This window comes from Cherax quadricarinatus, chromosome 42 (genome assembly GCF_038502225.1).
Source record: "Cherax quadricarinatus isolate ZL_2023a chromosome 42, ASM3850222v1, whole genome shotgun sequence".
NCBI lineage: Eukaryota > Metazoa > Arthropoda > Malacostraca > Decapoda > Parastacidae > Cherax > Cherax quadricarinatus.
In genome coordinates, this window is record NC_091333.1 from 25,548,712 (window position 1) to 25,566,193 (window position 17,482).

The following is a 17,482-nucleotide window of genomic DNA, read 5'->3' on the forward strand; positions in this document are numbered from 1 at the left end:
GGAAGATATATTACAGAAATAAACATGATTTTGATTGGTTTTATTACTGAAAATGGCTTGAAACTGAGCTCAGAGTAGCGGAAATGTTCGGTTTTTAATTATGTTCAAGAGTAAACAAATGACATCACGCATCCAATACACATCAGCTGATATTATTTATACAATTATTACAATATTACTTAAAACCCTTCAGAGGGCAAGGCAGACCAAAATGCGAATTTGAAAGTGATTTCGTATGAGGGGATCGAGCCGCTCGATGTAAGGTCAATGAAGCCATATAAATGGAGTTGTAAAAGTTACGAGTCGAGCAATTGCAGATATGCGAAGTCCGAGTAAACTTGGACCTGCCCGTTAAGGGTATAACAATTTAAAATGTTGCAAGGTTGCAATTGTTAAAAAAAATAAATAACTTTTTTTAAATTTATTATACAAGTAGACAATATAAAGAACATAATGGAACTTTTTTCTGAACATTTTGTGAGCATTAAAAAATAGAAATAGGAACTACTTATCAACAATGACACATTGCAATGGGATACAACTTACAAATGAAATATTCCTAAGTTTCCTGAGAAAGAACAATCATTTTATATCACTAACTTCTGCAATGAAACTATGAAACAATTTCTATCCTTCTTGATGCATAGATTTACTTTGCATGTGGCACAGGAAAATGAGGATGTGACATGATTATTCTTTTTGCTGCAATACTTGCATGTAAGCAGCTTACCTAGCACTGGCCAGTGACCTAGCTGTTTATCCAACCTCAAACTGTCATCTGGCCTTTCTGCACGTTGGAACCGAAATCTAGATGGGAATTCCACGTTTGACAATTCATCACTACTGTCAACCAAAGAAGTACTGGGTGTACCTCTTGGAGTTAGTCTCATGCTGGTGCGGTTGCACTTTTGTCTATAGAACAATTTCTGATTGAACTGGAAGGACAAAAACGTTCTGTACACAGACCGGGCCGCGAGGGCGTTGACCCCCAGAACTCTCTCCAGGTAAACTCCAGGTAAACACCCAGACCACTACTGAATTCATATATACATTACCAAATTTTATAGAAATATTTATATACTGAAACTTGAAAATAGCACCTAAATGGGCAGGTCCGAGTGTACTTGGACCTCTTTTGTTACACTTTTTTCATTTGCATGGTGCACTCTTATTATGCTTCACGTCTTTATATATATATCAAAATATAGCTAAACTATTCATTTACGCACTAGACACACAAATCAGTACTTACCGACATTGTAGAGGGTGAAATGCAAGAGTGTATGAGGAGCACTCGACGAAAAAAACGAGTCTGGGCGACACCAAGCTAAAAGTGTTTACATTTTGCTCTCTCGACCAATGGGAAGCAAGGAGATGCCATCGCCACTTAGCTGGAGCGACTCAGGGAAGGCTTGTGATTGGTCAGAAATAAAGAATGGGAACCCAGATGCGCAGAGGGAGTAGGAGGACATGCCCAAAAATCAAGCTTTCAGGTCCGAGTACGCTCGGATCTGCCCGGTAAATCTTCTATTTTTTGGTATGAATAACAATTCATTATGTGAATAAAAAATCAAAATGGAATTCATTTATAAAGCCTGGAAATTTAACTAATAAACAGAGGAAATGTTATTTTAGTGCCAGAAATGCATGATTGTTTATTCTGGACCCTATTTTAAAATTGGAATATTTTGAACTTTGTGTAGAATTGGCTAAATTTCCAATCACTTTATTGGGTAGTTGAAATACATAGTCGATTGGGCGATTTCTTGTGCTCAATCGATAAAATGGAAATAATGCTAGTGAAATAGCTAAGAATTTGGTTAACTGAAATAATGTAATTGCCCAAAAATGAGAGTCAAAGTAGGCAAAATTGCCAATGCGCAAATTTCACTGACGCAGCAAAATTCGTGAGAGCGTAATTTCATCAATTTTCCATCAAATTTCATACTTTTTGTTTAATTACCTTCAGAAAAAGATTCTCTTTCATTTCACAAGAATTTTTTTTTTTTTTTTTTTTAAATTCTTGGACCCTGTTTACAATTTTCAGATAGAGGGTCTGGACCCTGAAAGGGTTAATGTGTCTAAGAGTGATTATTATTATTACATATTATTATTATTATTATTACTACTACCATGGTGTCAAGACTAGAGGGACACTCTTAGTGATTTTAATTAATGTGTACCTGCATGCCAGCACAGTGTGTAAGTTTATTTAGGTACAGGTACAGTAGGGCCCCACTTATACGGCAGGTTAAGTTCCAGGCTAACGCCGTAAAGCAGAAATCGCTGTTAAGTGGAACGCCCTTTTTTTCCCTTGCAAATGCATAGAAATACTAGATAACAAATTTACACTAACGTATATTAAGTTAGTAATAGAACTAGGCATTAAAAAACAATGAAAAAGTAAAATGCACTTATAGTGCACTCATTACTTACCATAAAATATTTGTATTCTTAATCTAGGGTGAGACGAGTAGTATTTATTGTAAGAAGTCAGGTATGGTATGTATGGTAGTCAGCCATTCTACCATCCCAAACCACCCCACCTACACATAATATATACTATGACATTTAACCCTTTGACTGTTTTCGTCATATATACAGTATACGTCTTACGAGGTACTGTGTTTGAACTCGTAAGCCCACATGTGAGAGAATGGGTCTGTGTGGTCATTGTGCACTATATAAAAAAAATCCTGGAGCATGCAGTGCATAACGAGAAAAAAAAAACTAACCGTTTTTTTTAATTAAGTGCCAACTTTGTGATCTATTTTTGTATAGTATTTATGGTTGTGTTCTCGTTTTCTTGGTCTCATTTGATAGAATGGAAAACATATTATAGAAATAGAGGTGATTTTGATTGGTTTTACTATAAAAAGAACCTTGAAATGGAGCTCAAAGTAGGGGAAATGTTTGATTTTTGCCAATGTTCAAAAGTAAACAAATGATGTCATTGTCCAATAAATGCGCAACTAGCCATTCTAATATGCAGTCATGAATGGGTTGACATTATTTGTACAATTATTACAGAATTGCAGTAGTCTGCATAACAGTAAATTTGCTCATGTCACTATTTATTCCCTCATCTATGTCGTTTATATAATCTGTGAACAACAAGGGGCCCAACACTGACCCCTGTGGAACACCGCTCGTGACGCTTCCCCACTCTGATTTCTCCCCATTTATGCAAACTCTCTGCTGCCTATTTGTCAACCATGCCTCTATCCAGGAAAAAATTTCTCCTCCTATTCCATGTGCTTTAATTTTCCTCAATAGTCTCTGATGTGGGACCCTGTCAAAGGCCTTACTGACGTCCATATACACAATATCATATTCATTACCATGATCTACCTCCTCAAATACCTTAGTGAAAAAAGTTAATAAATTCGTAAGGCAGGAACGCCCCTTTGTAAAACCATGTTTCTCAGTATTTATTTATTTATTTTATTTATTTATGTCGTTGCAAATAGCACATTGAGATTTTTTATTTACAATAAAGGGTTGCAATGCAAAGAGAGCCTCTATTATGCTTAGGCATTATGGGCCGACTTAACATTATTGGCTTACAGACTACTTAACACTCAGAGTTATGTCATAGCTGTACAGTAGAATATTAATTATATCATAGTTGTACAGTAGATTATTAATTACAGTGGACCCTCGCCTAACTAACACATCGCATAACGTTAAATCCGCCTAACGAAGCGTTTGAGTGTAAAAATTTTGGCCCGCTTAAAAATAAAAAACTCGCCCGACATGATTCCTCCCAAACCTGTCCGTCCAGCCTGAGCGCCTCAGCTGCCTTGCCGTCATTGTTTACAAGCCAGGGTGGCCGGTTGCATGCATACGTTCGATACATTTTGTATTATTCCATTGTTTATAGTGCTTGTAACTGCTAAATAACCCACCATGGGCCCAAAGAAAGCTTCTAGTGCCAACCCTGTGGTAAAAAGGGTGAGAAATACTATCATACCGCAGTCAGGTGTTACTGCACCACGGTCAGCTGTTGCTGCACCAGTCTGCTGCACCACCATCAGCTGTTGCTACACCATGGTCAGCTGTGGCTGCACCATGGTCATCTGCTGCACCACAGTCAGCTGCTGCTGAACCACTGTCAGCTGCTCTGCACCACAGTCAGCTGCTCCTGCACCACAGTCAGCTGTTGCTGCACCACCATCAGCTGTTGCTGTACCACAGTCAGCTGTTGCTGGAACAGTCAGCTGTTGCTGCACCACGATCAGCTGCTGCTGCACCACAGTCAGCTGTTGCTGAACCACTGTCAGCTGCTGCTGCACCACCATCAGCTGTTGCTGCACCACAGTCAGCTGTTGCTGCACCATCATCAGCTGTTGCTGCACCACAGTCAGCTGTTGCTGCACCATCATCAGCTGTTGCTGCACCACAGTCAGCTGTTGCTGGACCAGTCAGCTGTTGCTGCACCATGATCAGATGCTGCTGCACCACAGTCAGCTGCTGCTGCACCATGGTCATCTGCTGCACCACAGTCAGCTGCTGCTGAACCACTGTCAGCTGCTGCTGCACCAGAGTCAGCTGCTCCTGCACCACAGTCAGCTGTTGCTGAACTATTGTCAGCTGCTGCTGCACCACAGTCAGCTGCTGCTGCACCATGGTGAACTGCTGCTGCACCACAGTCAGCTGTTGCTGAACCATGGTGAGCTGCTCCTGCACCACAGTCAGCTGCTGCTGCACTAGGGTCAGCTGCTGCTGCACCACAGTCATCTGCTGCTGCACCACCATCAGCTCTTTCTCACCAGCATGGCTCGTCCTGAACCTGTCCATCCAGCCCTGCCGTCATTATTTACAAGCCAGGGTGGCTGGTTGCATGCATACATTTGATACATTTTGTATTATTCTATTGTTTATAGTGCTTGTAACTGCTAAATAAGCCACCATGGGCCCAAAGAAAGCTTCTAGTGCCAACCCTGTGGTAAAAAGGGTGAGAAATACTATCGTGCCACAGTCAGCTGCTGCTGCACCACAGTCAACTGCTCCTTCACCACGGTCAGCTGTTGCTGCACCAGTCAGCTGTTGCTGCACCACTGTCAGCTGTTGCTGCACCACTGTCAGCTGTTGCTGCACCACTGTCAGCTGTTGCTGCACCACAGTCAGCTGTTGCTTCACCACCATCAGCTGTTGCTGCACCACAGTCAGCTGTTGCTGCACCACAGTCAGCTGTTGCTCCACCACCATCAGCTGTACTACTAGAAGATGTGGAAAGAGTGTTGTTGGTGTGGCTTAACGTGAAACAGTTACTGAGAAACGATTAGCCCCAGAGGGTTAGCCACCCAGGATAACCCAAGAAAGCCAGTGCATCATCGAGGACTAACTTATTTCCATTGGGATCCTTAATCTTGTCCCCCAGGATGCGACCCACACTAGTCGACTAACACCCAGGTGAACAGGAAAAAATGCCTGGAAGTAGTGCTCATATTGGTGAATTTAAGGCCAGCAAAGGTTGGTTTGAGAGATTTAAGAATTGTAGTGGCATACACAGTGTGATAAGGCATTGTGAAGCTGAAAAATTCATTCCCCAAGTGTTCAGTTGTGACGAAACAGGCCTGTTCTGGAAGAAAATGCCAAACAGAACCTACATTACTCAGGAGGAAAAGGCACTCCCAGGACACACGCCTGTGAAAGACAGGCTAACTCTCATGTTTTGTTGTAAGGCTAGTGCGGATTGCAAAGTGAAGCTTTTACTCATGTATCACTCTGAAAATCCCAGTGTTCAAGAAAAACAGTGTCTCATCACTCATCAATACTCTTCAATAAAGGTAAGTGTCATTTTTAACATTTATTTATGTAGTTATTGTGCATGTCTTATTGTTTTCTTTGTAGGGAAATGTGTATCTCATGAAAAAAAATTTTTTTTTAACACTTTTGGCTGTCTGGAACGGATTAATTGGATATCCATTATTTCTTATGGGGAGAATTAACTCGGCTAACGATAATTTCGGCTAACAATGAGCTCTTAGGAACGAATTAATATTGTTAGGCGAGGGTCCACTGTATAAGTGAATCTAATTTATATAAGACAAAAGATATATTCATATATTCAAAAAATGTTTTTATGAAAATGATTCAAAAATGCTTTTGTGAAAACAATGATTCAATTATATTCCTGTCAACAATGGATAAAAGGTTCAAAGTAATTGTCCTTGGACCACTCCTTGGGGGAGTGGTCCAAGGACACTTCCTTGTGGGACTCCTACTGTTATTGGTTGGCTGGAAGAGTTTGCACCATTTGCATACACATATTGAGTTCTGTTACTAAGGTATGACTTTAGGTAGTTTAGGGAGTGGCCTCTGATACCATAGTGTGTTAATTTGGTGTACAGCAGTTCATGGTCGACTGTATCAAAAGCTTTACATAAATCAATGAAAATGCCCAGCGGGACTTCTTTCTTTTCTAGTGCGGTATATACACCTACCATCCGACTTACGACCGAGTTTGGTTCCGAGAAACCGATCGTAAGTCGAAATGGTCGTAAGTCGAACTTTACTACTGAATATCAACAAATCATTTTTGTAATGACTTTATTTTATTGTTTTATTTTGGTGTTTCATGTTTTACTTTACTTTTTATGTTGTTAATACTGTATTTTATACTGTAAGGTTTAGGATAAACACTGTGTACAACACAAATAGTTGTTTATTTCCCAGAAATTTGGCATAAAAAACACGGTCGTAAGTCGAGTGGTCGTAAGTTGAGCAGGTCGTAAGTCGGATGGTAGGTGCATTAGTTCTAGCATGTGTATGATAGCATCATTTGTGCTTTTATTATTCCTGAATCTGAACTAATAAGGGTTTAATATGTTGTGTGAGATGAGGTAGGAATAGATTCATCTATGAATTAATTTTTCAAAGATTTTAGAGAGCAGTAGTAAGATAGATATTGGTCTATAGTTATTCAAGTCAGCTTGGTCACCTCCTTTATGGATCGGAGTGACCCTTGCTATTTTGAGGATTGTTGGGAAGGTAGATGATTCAATGGATTTGTTAACCCTTAAACGGTCCAAACGTAAATATATGTTCACTCGCGCAGCGCCCCGAATATTTTGAAAAAAAAAAATCTTTTTTTTTTTCATAGAAAAAAAGAGCACATTTTTTTAAGTGTTGGAATAAAAAAAAAATTTAGAGTCAGTACTTACCGAGATATGAGGCAGAGAAGTTGGCACTGGATGCTCATGTGACGGCAACATGGGGTCCTGCCACTTGCAGAAGTGTTGCCGATATACCTTTTTTTTCTATTTTTCATATTTTATATAATTTTTATGTTCTGATAATTACAGTTTATAGTAGTTCTTGTCATTTCATAACCAATCTTTGTTCTGGCACTAGTATTAGGTACTGAAATTGTACTCAAATTGTCACAGACACATTGACAGGTGGGCATTTACACCTGCCTTGGCCATTTACTTTTGTCTTGGAATATAAACAAAGTATTTATAGGTCCCAGCAATGTTTTGGATATGTGGAAGTATATAATAGTAATGAGGAGAAGGAGGAGAAGTAGGAGAAGGAGTAGGAGGAGAAGGAGGAGGAGGAGAAGGAGAAAGAGGAGGAGAAGGAGGAGGAGGAGAATGAGAAGGAGGAGGAGGAGGAGGAAGAGGAAGAAGAGGAGGAGGAAGAGGAAGAAGAGGAGGAAGAGGAAGAGGAGGAAGAGGAAGAGGAGGAGGAAAAGGAGGAAGGAGGAAAAGGAGGAAGGAGAAGGAGAAGAAGAAGAAGAAGAATACGTAATGATAATAATACGCCATAATAATAATATGTAAGAATAATAATGCATAATAATCATAATGCCTCATGATAAATTCCCTTGAAGCATGAAAAACAATGTCCACCCGACAGTGACATGATAAGGGGAGATAACATCTGATAAGAGCTGACATTTGATGAGCATACACGAGGGTGGGGGAGGGTGCAGGTGATAAGAAAAGATTAGATGACCATCCCCCTCCTTCGTTTTTTCTGGTACACGAACATTTCTGTCTGTCTATTTGTCTGTCAAGCTTCCTGTCTATCTGTCTATCCGTCTAGCTCTCTGTCTCAGAGAGAGCCACAAGACTGCGTCGACACGTTTACTCACATCTTCAAGCGGAGTATAGCACTTTGTCTGGATTTTTGGGTTATCCTAGGTAATTTATACTATGTATACTTGTATTTATGTGTTCCTGTGAGACAGAGGCAAAGACAGATTGAAAGAGATAGACACAGATAGACAGAGACAGATAGACACAGATAGACAGAGACAGATAGAGACAGAGACAGATAAACAGAGACAGAGATAGACAGAGATCGTCAGACCCTAAACTTGGGGTTAACGTGACTTTCCTCTTAAAAGAGAAGTGTTAATATGACATTACATCAGTGAATCCTTGGTGTTTGCCACACTGTTTGCTCTAGCTGGTGCTCAATTTAACTGGTGCTCCCACAAGGTACTAAGTGGTCCCATATTTTTTTTAATATTGCGCACACCGAGTGTTAAGACCAATTCTATGCTGACCAGGCATCTCAGGCCAATCGTGCCAAATTTGGAGGCAAGAAAATTAAAACATATATATACATTTGGGGCACTACGAGTAAGAACGTATATATACGTTTGGACCGTTTAGGGGTTAAAGAGTGTTGCAATAATTGGTGACAGTACTTGAGAAGCTTTTTTGTACATAAAAGCAGGCAAGTTGTTTATGTCACCTGCCTTATCTATAAGGGTGTTGATGATGAGCGAGACTTCTAGTGGGTTGGTTGGAGCTAGGAATAGCATATTTGGGTAGGTACCTATGAGGTAGTCTTGATAACCCACACCAACAACAGTCTCTCCACATCTTCGAGTAGTACAGCTGACCGTGGTGCAGCAGCAGCAGCAGCAGCTGACCATGGTACAGCAGCAGCAGCAGCTGATGGTGCTACAGCAGCAGCTGACCTTGGTACAGCAGCAGCAGCAGGTGACAGTGCTACAGCAGCAGCTGACGGTGGTGCAGCAGCAGCAGCAGCAGCTGACCATGGTACAGCAGCAGCAGCAGCTGATGGTGCTACAGCAGCAGCAGCAGCTGACCATGGTACAACAGCAGCAGCAGCTGACCGTGGTGCAGCAGCAGCAGTGGCTGACCATGGTACAGCAGCAGCAACAGCTGACCGTGGTACAGCAGCAGCAGCAGCTGACCGTGGTACAGTAGCAGCAGCTGACTGTGGTACAACAGCAGCAGCTGACCGTGGTACAGCAGCAGCAGCTGACAGTGGTACAGCAGCAGCAGCTGACCGTGGTGCAGCAGCAGCAGCAGCAGATGACCGTGGTACAGCAGCAGCAGCTGACCGTGGTACAGCAGCAGCAGCTGACCGTGGTACAGCAGCAGCAGCTGACCGTGGTGCAGCAGCAGCAGCAGCAGCAGATGACCGTGGTACAGCAGCAGCAGCTGACAATGGTACAATAGTATTTCAACAGTATTTCTCACCTTGTTACCACAGGGTTGGCACTAGAAACTTTCTTTGGGTTCATGGTGGCTTATTTACCAGTTACAAGCACTAAAAACACTGGAATAATACAAAATTTATCGAATGTATGTGCGCAGCTGTCCACCCTGGTTTGTAAACAATGTCACACTAGCTTAGCTGAGGCACTCAAGCCAGATGGACCAGACGGCCATGTTCGGGACGAATGAAGCAAGTTGAGTTTTTCAACGTAGGTCAGGGTCAAATTTTTACGCTGATAAGCATCGTAAGTCGGTTTTGTCGTAGGTTGAGGCCATCATAAGTCGGGTCCACTGTATGCGACATTTAATGAGACTCGGTGATTTTTATTATTATCATTACTAATTTGGCGTCACTCGTACAAGTCGTCTGGCTACCACATCTCATATTTCTGTTTATTTATTTTTTTATCATCTTTATATGTTACGTATCGTGTTTATTATATAATTTTGTAAAAATATCATAGATGGATTAATGAAAATATGTATATTAACGTAATATACAACATGTAATGAGACTCGGTGATTATTATTATCATTACTAAAATGGCATCTCGAGACATAAGACACTCTTACTGATTATAATGTGTACCTGCATGCCAGCACAGTTTGTAAGTTTATTTAGGTACAGGTATACATAAGTATAATTATCAGAGTATATATAAAATAGCTTTTAAAAACACTTGAAATTTTGGAGTTTCCAGACATAATGGAGAGATGTAGTGCTTACTGATCTTACATAGAATGTAAACAAACCGGGTGGGGCACAGTGACCGTATTAGAAAGTCAGGTGGGAGGAGCCGTATAGAGAGTTTGGTCATAATTTGAAATGACCGTATTAGCGGAATGCCATAAAGCGACATGCTGTAAAGCGGAGCCCTACTGTATACATAAGCATAATTATCAGAGTACATATAAAATATGCAATAGCTTTAAAACACTTGAAATTTTGGAAATTTTCCAAACATAATGGAGAGACTTGCTCATGGAGAATGTAAACAAACTGGGTGGTGCTCGGTGCCCGCATTAGAAAGTCAGGTAGGGGGAGCCGTATAACAAGTTTTGGCCACAATTTGAAATGTCTGTATTAGCAGAACGCCACAAAGCGGGGCCGTACTGTATGTTTCTTTTTTTTGCTTACTTGCATGAATTGTTTGGAAGCACAGTTTACCAAATTTTTGAGGTTCAATTCTTGCTAGCTATCATCACTTACTGGTATACATTATTATGTGCATCAAGGTAATAATACTGCTTCTTATGAACAACACACTCATATACATTATAGTGTGTGCTTTATATACATAATGTACCATGTACAGTATATGAATCTTTCAGTACCTCCTATACTTAATTAATGGTGTATGTTATGACAGTAATTATATACAGTGTAACTTTAATAAAATTCTGATGTGAACTTGTTTTTCAGGTAACACTGTGGTGTTGTACAAGATGGGGAATTTTGTAGAAATCAGCTGTGGGCCAATGATAAGCAACACTAGTCATCTTGGCAAAGTTTCTATCACAGCTGCACATCCCATTGAGACAAACAAGGGACACCTGTATCGCATTCAAGGGGTGGCTCTTCCAAAAGGATTTTTGGTAAATATTATAAATATGTTAAGGTATATAATAGACCATGGTAGGGAAAACTTAGATGTTCATAAATTTGGTATAAAGGAAAGCTGTAAAGTGTATTATGTCTCCAGATAAGGGAAAACATAGTTATTCATGAGTGTAAAGATGAACTACAAGCACAGAAATACCTTTATATAGAGGGTCCCTCACTTGACCCTTTCAGTGTTGGTCCCATAATATTACGGCTTGAGAGCCAGTGTTGGTCCCATAATACTATGCCAAAATTCTAGCTCCTTCATATCTGGTGGAAGAAAGCTGGTAGGACTACATATGAAAGAATGGGTCTGCATGGTCACTGCGCACAGTATAAAAAAATCCTGCAGCACGCAGTGCATAATGAGAAAAAAACTCCGACTGTGTTTTTGGTTTAAAACAGCGACTTTACGGTGTATTTTTGTATGGTAGTTATGGTTGTATTCTCGTTTTTGTGGTCTCATTTGATAGAATGGAAGATATATTACAGAAATGGAGATGATTTTGATTGGTTTCACAGTGAAAAGTACCTTGGAATTGAGCTCAAAGTAGCGGAAATGTTCAATTTTTACCGATGTTGAAGAGTAAACATATAACATCACTGACCAATACGTGTCCAACTGGCCAGTCTAATACACAGTCATGAATGGGTTGACATTATTTATACAGTTATTATAATACTGCAGTAGTCTGCATAACAGTAAATCTTCTATTTTTTTGTGAGAATAAGAATTAAAAATGAAAAGCAAGAGTATTATAAGAGGGGCCTAGAGATGTGACTAATAAACAAAGAAAGTGTTATTTTAGTGTCAGGAATGTCTGCCTTGTTTATTCTGGACCCTATTTTGAAATTGGCATCTTTTGAAATTTGTGAAAATGGCCAAATTTCCAATTTCTGCCCACTTTATTAGGTAGTTGAAATTGGTAAATGTGCAGTTTCTTTTACTCGGTTGATAGAGTTCGCTAAATCCACAAGAGCCTAATTTCGTAAATTTTCCATCAAATTTCATACTTTCAGTGTCATTACCATCAGGAAAAGATTATCATTTCATGAGATTTTTTTTTTTTTTTTTTTTTTTTTTTTTTTTTTTTTTTTTTTTTTTTTTTTGACAGAGAGTGAGTTAAGGATCAGGGGTCTCGACACTGAAAGGGTTAACAGTTCCTATATTACAAACATGCACACTTATGAATAAAGTACAGTAGAAGACCTTAGTTTACATTTTCAATATTCTTTAGGTTTTCATTTCCAATAGTAGCAAGCCCATTTCCATTAACCCTCTGAGGGTCCAGACCCCCAATCTGAAAATTCTCCACATGGTCAAAGAATTGTATTGTATGAACCCGCTGGATGATGGTCACGTGTTGGTAAACAATGGCACACTGAGTGTGAATGGTGTGGGAGACTGGCTTTGTGTGCGTGGTGACAGGCGGACGGGTACTGGACGGTCGCCGAAACACGAGTTTTTTCATGAAACTCGAGGCCAAATTATTCCAAAAAAACTCGCCGAAGGTCGAATTCCATGAAAGTCGAGGCTGCCGAAACTCGGGGGTCCACTGTACACCCAATGCTTCACCTCTTCACTTGGAAATGAACCCGGGCTCTCACTGTGTGAAGCGAGAGCTTTTGCCACCAGGCCATGGGGCACCAAGGGGGCAACACCTGTACTGGAGATCGACCCCCCAGACCTCAGTGTGTGAGCTGAGTGTGCTACTGATCAAGCTGCATAACATGAGTTGGGTTTGATTAGTACCTGAGGTATTGAAACAAATTTCAAAAGAATACACTACATCCTTCAGAAGAATACACTACATCCTTCAGAAGAATGCACTACATCCTTCAGAAGAATACATTACATCCTTCAGAAGAATACACTATATCCTTCAGAAGAATGCACTACATCCTTCAGAAAAATATATCCTTCAGAATTATGTCCTTCAGAAGAATGCACTACATCCTACAGAAGAATACACTACATCCTACAGAAGAATACACTACATCCTTCAGAAGAATGCTCTACATCCTTCAGAAGAATGCACTACATCCTTCAGAAGAATGCACTACATCCTTCAGAAGAATACACCACATCCTTCAGAAGAATACACTACATCCTTTAGAAGAATGCACTACATCCTACAGAAGAATACACTACATCCTTCAGAAGAATACACTACATCCTTCAGAAGAATGTACTACATCCTTCAGAATACACTACATCCTTCAGAAGAATACACCACATCCTTCAGAAGAATGCTCTACATCCTTCAGAAGAATGCACTACATCCTTCAGAATACACTACATCCTTCAGAAGAATACACCACATCCTTCAGAAGAATACACCACATCCTTCAGAAGAATGCACTACATCCTTCAGAAGAATGCACTACATCCTTCAGAAGAATGCACTACATCCTACAGAAGAATGCATTATGTCCTTCAGAAGAATGCATTACATCCTACAGAAAAATATATCCTTCCGAATTATGTCCTTCAGAAGAATACACTACATCCTTCAGAAGAATGCACTACATCCTACAGAAGAATGCATTATGTCCTTCAGAAGAAGGCATTACATCCTACAGAAGAATGCACTACATCCTTCAGAAAAATATATCCTTCAGAATTATGTCCTTCAGAAGAATACACTACATCCTTCAGAAGAACGCATTACATCCTTCAGAAGAATGCACTACATCCTACAGAAGAATGCATTACATCCTTCAGAAGAATGCACTACATCCTTCAGAAGAATGCATTACATCCTTCAGAAGAATGCACTACATCCTTCAGAAGAACGCATTACATCCTACAGAAGAATGCACTACATCCTTCAGAAGAACGCATTACATCCTTCAGAAGAATGCACTACATCCTACAGAAGAATGCATTACATCCTACAGAAGAATGCACTACATCCTTCAGAAGAATGCACTACATCCTTCAGAAGAATGCATTACATCCTACAGAAGAATGCACTACATCCTTCAGAAGAACGCATTACATCCTTCAGAAGAATGCACTACATCCTACAGAAGAATGCATTACATCCTACAGAAGAATGCATTACATCCTTCAGAAGAATGCACTACATCCTTCAGAAGAATGCATTACATCTTTCAGAAGAATGCATTACATCCTACAGAAGAATACATTACATCCTACAGAAGAATGCATTACATCCTTCAGAAGAATGCACTACATCCTACAGAAGAATGCACTACATCCTACAGAAGAATGCACTACATCCTTCAGAGGAATGCACTACATCCTTCAGAAGAATGCATTACATCTTTCAGAAGAATGCATTACATCCTACAGAAGAATACACTACATCCTACAGAATAATACACTACATCCTTCAGAAGAATGCACTACATCCTACAGAGGAATGCATTACGTCCTTCTGAAGAATGCATTACATCCTACAGAAGAATGCATTATGTCCTACAGAAGAATGCATTACATCCTACAGAAGAATGCATTACGTCCTACAGAAGAATGCATTACGTCCTACAGAAGAATGCATTACGTCCTACAGAAGAATGCATTATATCCTTCAGAAGAATGCATTACATCCTACAGAAGAATGCATTACATCCTACAGAAGAATGCATTACATCCTACAGAAGAATGCATTACATCCTACAGAAGAATGCATTATGTCCTACAGAAGAATGCATTATATCCTTCAGAAGAATGCATTACATCCTACAGAAGAATGCATTACATCCTACAGAAGAATGCATTACATCCTACAGAAGAATGCATTACATCCTACAGAAGAATACATTACATCCTTCAGAAGAATGCACTACATCCTTCAGAAGAATGCATTACATCCTTCAGAAGAATGCACTACATCTTTCAGAAGAATGCATTACATCCTACAGAAGAATACACTACATCCTACAGAATAATACACTACATCCTTCAGAAGAATGCACTACATCCTACAGAGGAATGCATTACGTCCTTCTGAAGAATGCATTACATCCTACAGAAGAATGCATTACGTCCTACAGAAGAATGCATTACGTCCTACAGAATGCATTACGTCCTACAGAAGAATGCATTACGTCCTACAGAAGAATGCATTACGTCCTACAGAAGAATGCATTATATCCTTCAGAAGAATGCATTACATCCTACAGAAGAATGCATTACATCCTACAGAAGAATGCATTACATCCTACAGAAGAATGCATTACATCCTACAGAAGAATGCATTATGTCCTACAGAAGAATGCATTATATCCTTCAAAAGAATGCATTACGTCCTACAGAAGAATGCATTACGTCCTACAGAAGAATGCACTACATCCTACAGAAGAATGCATTACGTCCTACAGAAGAATGCATTATGTCCTACAGAAGAATGCACTACATCCTACAGAAGAATGCACTACATCCTTCAGAAGAATGCACTACATCCTACAGAAGAATGCATTACGTCCTACAGAGGAATGCATTACATCCTACAGAAGAATGCATTACGTCCTACAGAAGAATGCACTACATCCTTACAGAAGAATGCACTACATCCTTCAGAAGAATGCACTACATCCTACAGAAGAATGCATTACATCCTTCAGAATTATGTCCTTCAGAAGAATACACCACATGCTACAGAAGAATGCACTACATCCTACAGAAGAATACACTACATCCTACAGAAGAATGCACTACATCCTACAGAAGAATACACTACATCCTACAGAAGAATACACTACATCCTACAGAAGAATGCACTACATCCTACAGAAGAAAACACTACATCCTACAGAAGAATACACTACATCCTTCAGAAGAATACACTACATCCTACAGAAGAATACACTACATCCTTCAGAAGAATACACTACATCCTACAGAAGAATACACTACATCCTACAGAAGAATACACTACATCCTACAGAAGAATACACTACATCCTTCGGAAGAATACACTACATCCTACAGAAGAATACACTACATCCTACAGAAGAATACACTACATCCTTCAGAAGAATACACTACATCCTACAGAAGAATGCATTACATCCTACAGAAGAATGCATTACGTCCTACAGAAGAATGCATTATATCCTTCAGAAGAATGCATTATGTCCTACAGAAGAATGCATTACGTCCTACAGAAGAATGCATTACGTCCTACAGAATGCATTATATCCTTCAGAAGAATGCATTACGTCCTATAGAAGAATTCATTACGTCCTACAGAAGAATGCACTACATCCTACAGTATCATGTGGGGTTCAAACACGTGGATAGGGTAAAGTAATACTCACGTAGGCTGGTAGTACGTATATTACGGATAATGTGGGTAGCGCCAAACAGCCGGCCTGCCTCCTTGCTCACTCTCGTATAACTGACTGCCCACAGTACCCATATGTGAGGGGGTCTTTGAATTCTGCTGTGGTCAGCACAATATGAATACAGACAGTGACTCAGGCAGAGACGGTTGGTAGTGAGTCATCTACTGGCACACTGGTTACTGGTAACTGGTTACTACTACTGAGAGCTCGGCGACGCTAACGTATGTCGTCCCAACATACAACTAATACAAACTAGAGATGGCAGGTATACGGCTTGGGCTGATTCTATACAATGTCAAAGTACACAACAATTAAACATTATAACATACATAAGTAGAACATTGGAATGGAAGCTTACGTAACTGAAACTGTAATGCAATACAAGGTATAATATAGCACAACTCATCGAATGAAACTCAACGTTGGGATTACACAGTGGAAGTGATCAAAAAAATTTGATTGATCGATCTGTATTCATGTGATCTACGGATTCTGAGGAAGGAATATATACAAGGAAAGAGTGTTTAACAGAAAGGCAGATTCGGTGCACTCAAATCTAGACTGTTAACTCTCAGAACTCGAAGAGAACGTGAACACAAAAAAAAAAATTCTTGAATACTGATAAGTTGATACTGTAATTATTCATCTATACAGGTTATTTACATTTAACCCCAACTCTGCTAGGGTAAGATTGACATATGCAGAATGGGTGTCATCTCTGGGAGGATCAAACTCTGTAGCACTGGCTAACTCATGCTATATTTGAGGCAAATCTGAATTGGAAGTTACAAATGATACTTGAGGATTTCTCAATACCTGTCGTGTACGTAGGGAATAACAACATTCAGGTTGATCGTCTGACTGAGTATCAGAGGAAGAGAGTACAGGATCAGGAGGATTGTTAGAGTCTGTCACATTAGTCTGGGTTGGAACATCATTATCATCACATACTAACTTCATATGATCTAAATGCGATTCTTTATACTGACCAGTACTAATCTCTCTAACCTTATACTTATTACCAGTGATGTGTTCAACTACTCGATAAGGACCAACAAACTTTTGATCAAGCTTT